The sequence below is a fragment of the Lemur catta genome, chromosome 19, assembly GCF_020740605.2.
Source record: "Lemur catta isolate mLemCat1 chromosome 19, mLemCat1.pri, whole genome shotgun sequence".
NCBI classification, from domain to species: domain Eukaryota; kingdom Metazoa; phylum Chordata; class Mammalia; order Primates; family Lemuridae; genus Lemur; species Lemur catta.
In genome coordinates this window covers 3,206,457-3,214,750 of record NC_059146.1, presented here as the reverse complement: position 1 = coordinate 3,214,750, position 8,294 = coordinate 3,206,457, and positions in this window count along the sequence as shown.

The window sequence follows — 8,294 nt, the reverse complement described above, 5'->3', positions numbered from 1 at the left end:
ATGGTTTTGGACACCAGCCCTCAAATGTGTTTTCTTTCTTTCATTTGCTGCAACATTGAAGATCTTGTAGTGCCAAAGCAAAGAAAACAGCAACTTATTTTAGAGCAAAGCCACACTTTAACAAAAATACTGAGTGAACTACAGTCCTGTGACTGTTAGGTATCTGTGAGTCCTGAAATCGAGAGCACAAGCGATTCTTGTGTCCATACCTGATTGCATGTAAATCGATTTTGCATTTTACAAGAATACACGATTACTCAAGGAATGATTAAGAATAGAAAAAGGCCATGAAGGGTAGAAGGGTCAGGAATCAGAGGCCACTGAACAGTTTCTTTTTCACTGATTCACTGCTTAGAGGGAAATCGATTTCTTCTTTCGTGTGTATAAATCACAGTCTACAGGCGTCATGGATTTTATCCACAGATAGTTTTTGAGATAACAGACGCATAACACCACATACCTTAAGCACATACAAAGGAATTAATGAAACGGTTAGAATATTCAAATCCCTAACAGAAAGGGTACAATCAACCACACACTGTACGAAATTTTGCTTTCCAATGTAAAAAGCAACTACAGAAAATCACAAGTTTCATTAGACAGAACAGCAATTTCAATCAGAAAATGCAGCATATAGTGATACAAAATAGAAAACTTGAATTATAAAAGTAAGGAGTCCACCTTTTCCTTTCTTGGCATTTGTTAAACTTGTCCTGTTACATTAAAATTTCTACAGGTTTTACAGAAATACTCGCTCTTGCCATTTAGCTTCTTTAGTGGTCTGGTAGGTATACAAAAGTATTACCTGCTTATATGTAAGAAAGCAAATGCTTATGGCAAAAGAGCATTAAAATGTTGTTATTTATGTTTCTTTGCAATGAAAGGGTTTCTGCCTGCTGAAAATAAATAGGGAGAAAGATTCTTTTATGTACAAGAACTATGTGATACCAACCAGGATATGAATTAGCTAAATCATGTTTGGGAGGAGGGCAGATAGCAAATTGATACGTGGTTTCAAAACACAAAGAATAAAACATTTAACATCTAACATATTTGGTGAGTTTAGCGTAACGGATTTTGAGAGGCAACAGAAGGCATGCATTTCTTTCTGTGTATAGCACCTGCTTTTGAAAGCCCCAGCTATTTGGTACAGAATGCTGTGAATTAAAGTAGCGGGAGATTGGTTTGGAAAGTTTAGCTAATTTTTTGGATTCAGTCAAGTTGTAGGCGAGGTGGCAGCCAAAGAGGTGTTCCATTGCTGGCCAGAAAGTCATTTCCTATTCTTTAGCCTGAAGAGTCCTGCCTTCCCTAACCTGACCACTCACTCACTGTGGAAAGGGCTTTGCCTCAGGGTCAGTCCCCTTGGATGAAGCCAAGAGGAGGTGAAGTAATTATTCAGAGATGATCAGCCAGGAGAATTTTCCAAGCAAGCCACCCTCAACCCGGTTGCTTTTCTCTCAAAAACAGTTTTATTTGTGTTTAACCAATACTAAACTTTCCAATTTTCATTTCCATTAATTAACCTTTTCAATGACAGGCCCACCATTGTTTCACATTAGCCATTAGGCTCCCATCATGAGGGCACAATATGCTGCCTGGTGGTTAAAAACAAAAAAATTTAAAAATGTCAAAAAAAATTTGGGTCCTTGTAAACATTGAAATCATTTAGAATTTCCAAAACCCCAAGCCGTCCTGGCTGTGTAATAGTGCCACATGGGAGTTTTTATCGAGAGAGTTGCTGGCCCTCTGTAAGACGAGGAGCTGGGCAGCACAGGCAGTAGAGCCAGGTGTAATCACGAGCACTCCCGTCTTGGGAGAGTTCCGGACGTTCCGAACATGAAAGAGCACTTGAATGTATCATTCTGTTTCCCAGGACACTGCAGTGAATGAGAATAACCAAGGGGCTTCCCTAAAAATGTCTCAGAGGCACTGTTGCAAAATTTCAAGCTTTATCCAGTATTTAAAAAAGATGTAGGAAACAGATCAACAATGAGTTAATTAGCTTAAAAAAGGAAAAAGCAGGGCCGGCGCAGTGGCTCATGCTTGTCATCTTAGTACTTTGGCAGGGGGATCACTTGAGCCCAGGACTCTGAGGCTGCAGTGAGCTATGATGAGGCCAGAGCAAGACTCTGTCTCAACAACAACAAAAAAAAAGCAGCAGAAGAGACGTTGCAGTTGAGTGTATCAGTGTATTTGGGACTATCAAGTAGAAAAATACTTTAGTCAAACTGGGATGGCTTCTTGCCACTCTGGGGTAAGGCTTACAAATGATATCTTTCTTTTATGAAAATAAGTAAATATTACACCTAACAACAGAACAGGAAAGTTCACAATTGAGGAGGTGGGGGCAGAAAATGCCTTTCCTCGCACATTTATTCTACGCAGGCTTGAGAAGCAGTGGTGAATGTCAAGAACTGTCCATCCCGCTTGGATTGTTCTAAACTTTCTATTTACATCTTGGCAGAATGATAAGCCCTCATGGGAGAAATAATAATAAATTTTGAAACGGTTTACAATTAAGACTGAAGGGAGGCGTGGATAAAGAAGAATTGATAGTGTGTGAATTCACCATATTACAACTATAACGTAAGGAGATGGCCTTGTCTTCAAACTCTGGAGTAGATCATGTAAATTTCCACAAATTTGAGCTAATTATTCTTATTTCCACTTTTTTGGGAAATAAGCTGGGAGAGAGAAGGTTTATGTAAACACATGTACTCTTTACATATGGGACAGAAAAGCTGAAAAGAAAAATAACCCAAGGCGATTCAGAGGCGGTTATTGTGATTATACAACCTGCCTCCAAAGCCCTTTTAAAGGCAATGGAGTAGGAATTTGGGAAAATCATTAAAATTTGTTGTTTTGTGAATTCAATGAAAGATACACAATATAAGTCCAAAGAAGCCAATGAAGGAATCAATTTCACTGGGTTAACAGGAAGCAGAGCCATATACGGCGTGGGAAGCAATGAAGACACAAGTCATCTATTTTACACAAGACAAACTTGCAAAATGGACACACATATCATGTTTTTATAATTTGAACCTATAGAAAATTACACTGGGAAATGTCTCCCTTCCCTGTTTCTCTCCAAAAGGAAACCCAGGAGGAGGTGAGTGCAGGCAGCAATACCGATCGCTCCTGGTCATCCTCTGGCTTTCGAGTGGGGCTGTTTCAGGCTAATGAATCTGTGACCCTGTGCACCTCAGACAAATGAATAATGTTACTGGGCCTCTCTTTTATTGATTTACTTTCCTTGGTTTGTTTTTCTGTTGTCTACAGGACAGGAAAGACAGGTAGGGTTGTTCAAGAGAATGATTTTCTTTCCTAAATGGTTCAGGGAAGCCTTAATGTTCAGTGCTGGTTGCTCCAGGCTGTTTAAGGTGCCTAGGGGCCACTCAGGAATGGTTGTGAGTCCCTTGCTACACCAAGGGCTTTTGAATTAGAAAAAAAAAAAAAACAAACCCAAATCAAATAAACAAAAAGCCCCAACAACTGTTAGACCTTTTCAATTCTAATAGGAAATTCTTTCTATAAGAGATGTAATAACAAACACAAAACTCTTTCCCTTATCCTTCCAGGGACTTAGTATTTTCTGGTTTGCAATTCTTTTATTAAAAAGGATTTCTTCTCAAATGCTTGCTTGTGAAATTGCAGCCTCCGACAATTAAATTTTCTATCAGTTTGGTTGATTTTAGTTATTATCTAAAAAAATCATGGTTAAAGTGGAGGCACAGCATGTCCTGGACCTAGTCATTGACTGACCCGTTTAGTTCAAAGAAGGCATTTTTTCTCATTCAATTGGTGGTGAGCACATTTTAGAAGCAAAATGTCTCACAATGATGGCCCACTGAACTCCACTGGCACTTAAAATACAGGCACAAAAAAGTCCTACCTTGCTAAGTTCTTACCTCCAAGAGAGACACTGTCCACTCTAAAACATTACTAAAACACCAGTGTGTGTCCCTGCTTGCTTGGCTGTTCTGAATTTCTGCAGATACCACTGCCCTCCCTGGGATTGCCAGTCTGCATGGAAACACGTCTATGGCGTCATATCCCACCATTCTGAAGACTTTATCAAGGATACCAGCACTTGGGAGAAATGTATTGAGAACATTTAGTTACCAGACTCTCATTTAAGCTTAACTAGCACATATCGCACATATCCTTAGCCTCAGTCGAAAAATACTTGTTTTAATTCTCAGTTTATACGAATATTTCTCTTTACCTTAAAAAAATAATGACATGGTCACCTCTGGATCTTTCAGGAATGAAGCAGCCAGTTGGTATTAATCAAGGTCATTTACTGTCCCCTCCTTTGCTCCTTCCGTCATTTGGACGTGTGACTGTTTACCCTGATCGAACCCATACATTCACTGCTGTTCGTATTAGAAGTTCTGGGAAACACTGCGGAGGGGAAGGAGTTAGAAGAAGCTAAAGCTATTGGTGCAAACGAAGCTTTGGATTACCTGTGGACTTTGAGCATCTCTTGCATTCCTGACCCCTCAACAGCGTGGATAATTCAGCACATGAGTAGCCACGAATGACTGATAAGACAAATCAACTTCTCAGGACACAGGCCGGGAGCAGCTTGCGCAGGCCCTGTTGCTGCTGGTGCACTGTTCCCCAGCCCCACGGGCTTGCAGCCTCCTCCCAGGGGCTGTCCCTGTCAGCGTGGTGGGGGCAGGAGGCAGTGATCACAGACACCTGGCTATGGCTTGCAGCAGGGACACACAACTGCACACGTAAAATGGCAGAGAAAGAGCAACAGCTAAAAAGATTCCGGTTTGGGCCCAAATCACTAGTCAATTCACTTCATGAATAAAAGCAAATGCCTTAGAAGCTTACATTATTTACAATGCTCAGGTTTTTCAAACATCCACCCAAAGCTGAGGACCACCACGCGACACGGAACGGTTCAATGAACTATGTACAGAATTTACAAGGAAGTTTACATAATATTCTACATTCCGTTAACAGATTAACCTTTATGTTGACCGCTTGCTCTTAGGAAACAGACACATTTGTTTTTCTGTCCTCCTCACCCCAGTAACTGCTGATTGAACCAACACAAGCGAATGCTCACACATTCCTTTTTCCTCCCTCCTGGGCTATATATTTTGTTTAGGAAAAAAAAAACTGGTGGCACATCACCCTTTGGTAAGATACTATTCAAAACTGTCCATTTAAGAAATCTTGGAGATCATTTCCTTCTAGAAACACTATAAATATATCTTTTTTTGTTGTTGTTTAACTTGGCAAATTGTAATCAAGCTCTTTCTCAAATGAATATTTATAAAATAGTCATTGATTTTAGAAAGATGGGATTTAGTCAACATTTCTATGTATTTTACATGATGTTTTTGTAAGGAAAGCCTATCCTTGGACCCTTAAACCAAAGTTTATTCTCTGCACCACATTTTTCTCTTCACATTCTCAATATCCTTCACCGATTGTAACGCGCGATAAAGATGTATGTATGAAAACACGTGTCACTCAGTCAGCAGGGTTACCAACCAGGCTGCTGTCTCTATTTGGCAATGCAGAAGACAGAGGCAATGATCCTGGATAAGCCAAGCCAAAAATATGTCTTTGCTTGTCTCTTTGCCTCACAAAGCTGGTAAGAGTGATGCACAGGTCACCCCTGATGTTTAAAGCCAAGGAACGTGATTGGAAAGAATGAGTGTGTGGTCGTCACTGTAAAGTGAACGATGGAATTTCTGCTGGGTCGACACAGGTTAGGTCTGTGACACAGTTTATGCCGTGGTTTATGAACTGTGACCACGGGGGTCCCTGGACATGACTGTGGCACAAGAGAGGGGGGCCATACAACTCTCAGCCTCTCCTGCCACGTAAGTGATATAGGGGATTATGGCTATTTTCACGGTAGAAAGAAAACGATCCAGTCATGGTTAAATAGTAACCCCTCTCTAATGTAATAATCTGAATCTTCCATGAATGGGGACCAGTGTTGAGGGCACTTAAGATTGTCTAACAACTTTTATGTTCTATAAACATTATTTTGGGTAAGACAAGGGAGACAGCTAGAGAAGGAAGGATTTTTCCCCATGTACTCTTCAGCCCTGGAAGGGGAGGATTTGGCCAGGAGCCGGGCCAAGGAGAGAAGGATTTGGCCAGAAGGTGTTCAGAAGGAAGCAGGGACAGAGGTCATTAGCCAGAAATATGGCCTTATCTCCATTCTTCTGGATGCCATTGTCTCTAAAATCACAGCTAATTACCAGAATCTGCGTAATGGTGACCGTGACCTCTCTACTGCCCAGGAGGGAAGATGGTGGCACCATGATGTGCCTGATCAGGAGATTCAAGATTAATAATTTTACATTTTACAAAGGTTAAGACACGAGTTCAAAATCTTTTTTCCTCAGAAGATGCTTGATGTCTAGAACTATAACATCAAAATCTTTAGATTTTTAAAGGCAAGATAAAAATAATAAAAATACAAATTTGCTCATTTTTTTTCAAGAAGTATTATCTAAACAGATAAATGAAGAGACACACTCTTTTCTTACGGAGCATAGATTACAGACATTTTTGATGTATCATTTCATCTTTAAAAGCTTTTTAAAAAGCTTTGACATCAGAGTGATTCATTTCTGTTAGGCGTCAGCCCCAAATTTCCCTTCCTGTGTTTAAAATAAGTGGCTGTATAGTGGTTCCTGGGTGGTCACTGGGAATGTTAACCTCACCATCACTGACACGGCCACGTGCCACTCCCTTTGGGCATTTTACAATAGCATAGCCTCTCACCCTACCAAGGGGCTGAACAGAGTCCAAATGGATGATTTCATACCCAGAGGCTGGGGATTTCCTTGACCAAGAAAGTGTGAGACAATACAACTGAAAACCTAAATGAAAATGTGGTCCCTATAACCCTACAAATTTCTCCTGAAACCATTGAGATCATTTTTCCAGTTAAAGCAGAGTATTTATATTCTTACTAGTGTATATTTATCTTTAGCCATAACTTCATTTATTTTGAAATTCCCTTTTCCTTTCTAAAAGAATATCTCACAACTCTCTCCTCTTGTGTGCATCAGTAAGAATTCAGCCTTATCTTTCCAGTTAAGACTGTAATTTCCAGCAGCTGATGCTATTGTAAATGTGGACCCTCATCCCAGCCTTAGGGAGAAAGCCAGATCCTGAAAAGAAACCAACATCCCTGTTATTACCTCAACTCTTATTTACATCCACAGATCAGTTTCCAAATTGCCTCCATCACTGGTTGGTCAACTTATGGTTTTATTCAACTTTGCAAATAAACACATGGAATTTCTAGATACTCAGGCTGAGAAAAAAACAACAAGCTTTCAATGACATGATATGGGAAGAATCTCAACTGTAGCTGGTTGGACATGGTTAGAATCACGTTGGGCTGCTGACGGATGTCCCTTCTGTGAGAACCACGACTGAGAGCAACCCGTGAGCAGAGAGAAGGCAGAGCAGCAGTGACAGCAATAAATGCGTATACAGACCCTATAAAGTATAGGGTCTATTCTTTAGGGCCTGGTGTGCATATTTGAAGGACCAATGCTTTTGTCATTGTTGTTGTTTTTCTCTGTGGTTTTGCGATTTTCAAGGTTTTCTTTAAAATCTGGAGGGGAATGATACCAACATGCGGGGTGTGTATTTCCTGAAGCATTCATTCCGGTCTGGAATGCAGAGCTCAAAGAGCAGAGCCATAAAGTGCTTAGCTGAGGCCTGAGTGACTGACCTGTCACCATTAGATACTGCTCTCTGGAAGGCAAAGAAATATATACTATTTGATTTAAGATTTGGCAGTTCAGATAACTGCCCAGGCACCCTTTTCACAGCACATAAATCTTGCCTACCTCATGGAAAGGGCAATATTTTTCCCAAGCAAAAATTGCTCAGCATTCCCTTCCTTGAAGCTCTCGCCACCTCCACCCCCACTGGCTTCTCTCTCTCACGTTCTCTGGAGCAGGAACTACGGAAAGGAGGCGACAGGGTGGCTGCACGGCCCCGGCACCGCATGGAGGGATTCCAGGCTAAGGAGAGGAATTCAGGGCTGCTCCTTTGAAATGGCCAGTTAGAAAAATGATCACTGCCCCCCCAAACTCCTTACTCTCAAGTAAAAGAGAAAAATGTTCTCAATGGCTACCAGGTTTACCAGGTTGGATTCTAACGTTAATGTAGAATTTGCTGGAATCTGAGAAAGAAGCATTTTTCAGAACATCCAGCATGACGTCCAGGTGACGATGGCAGGTGGGTTTGCATAACCTTGACCGGCTCTTGCCCATCCTTCCCTCCTCTTC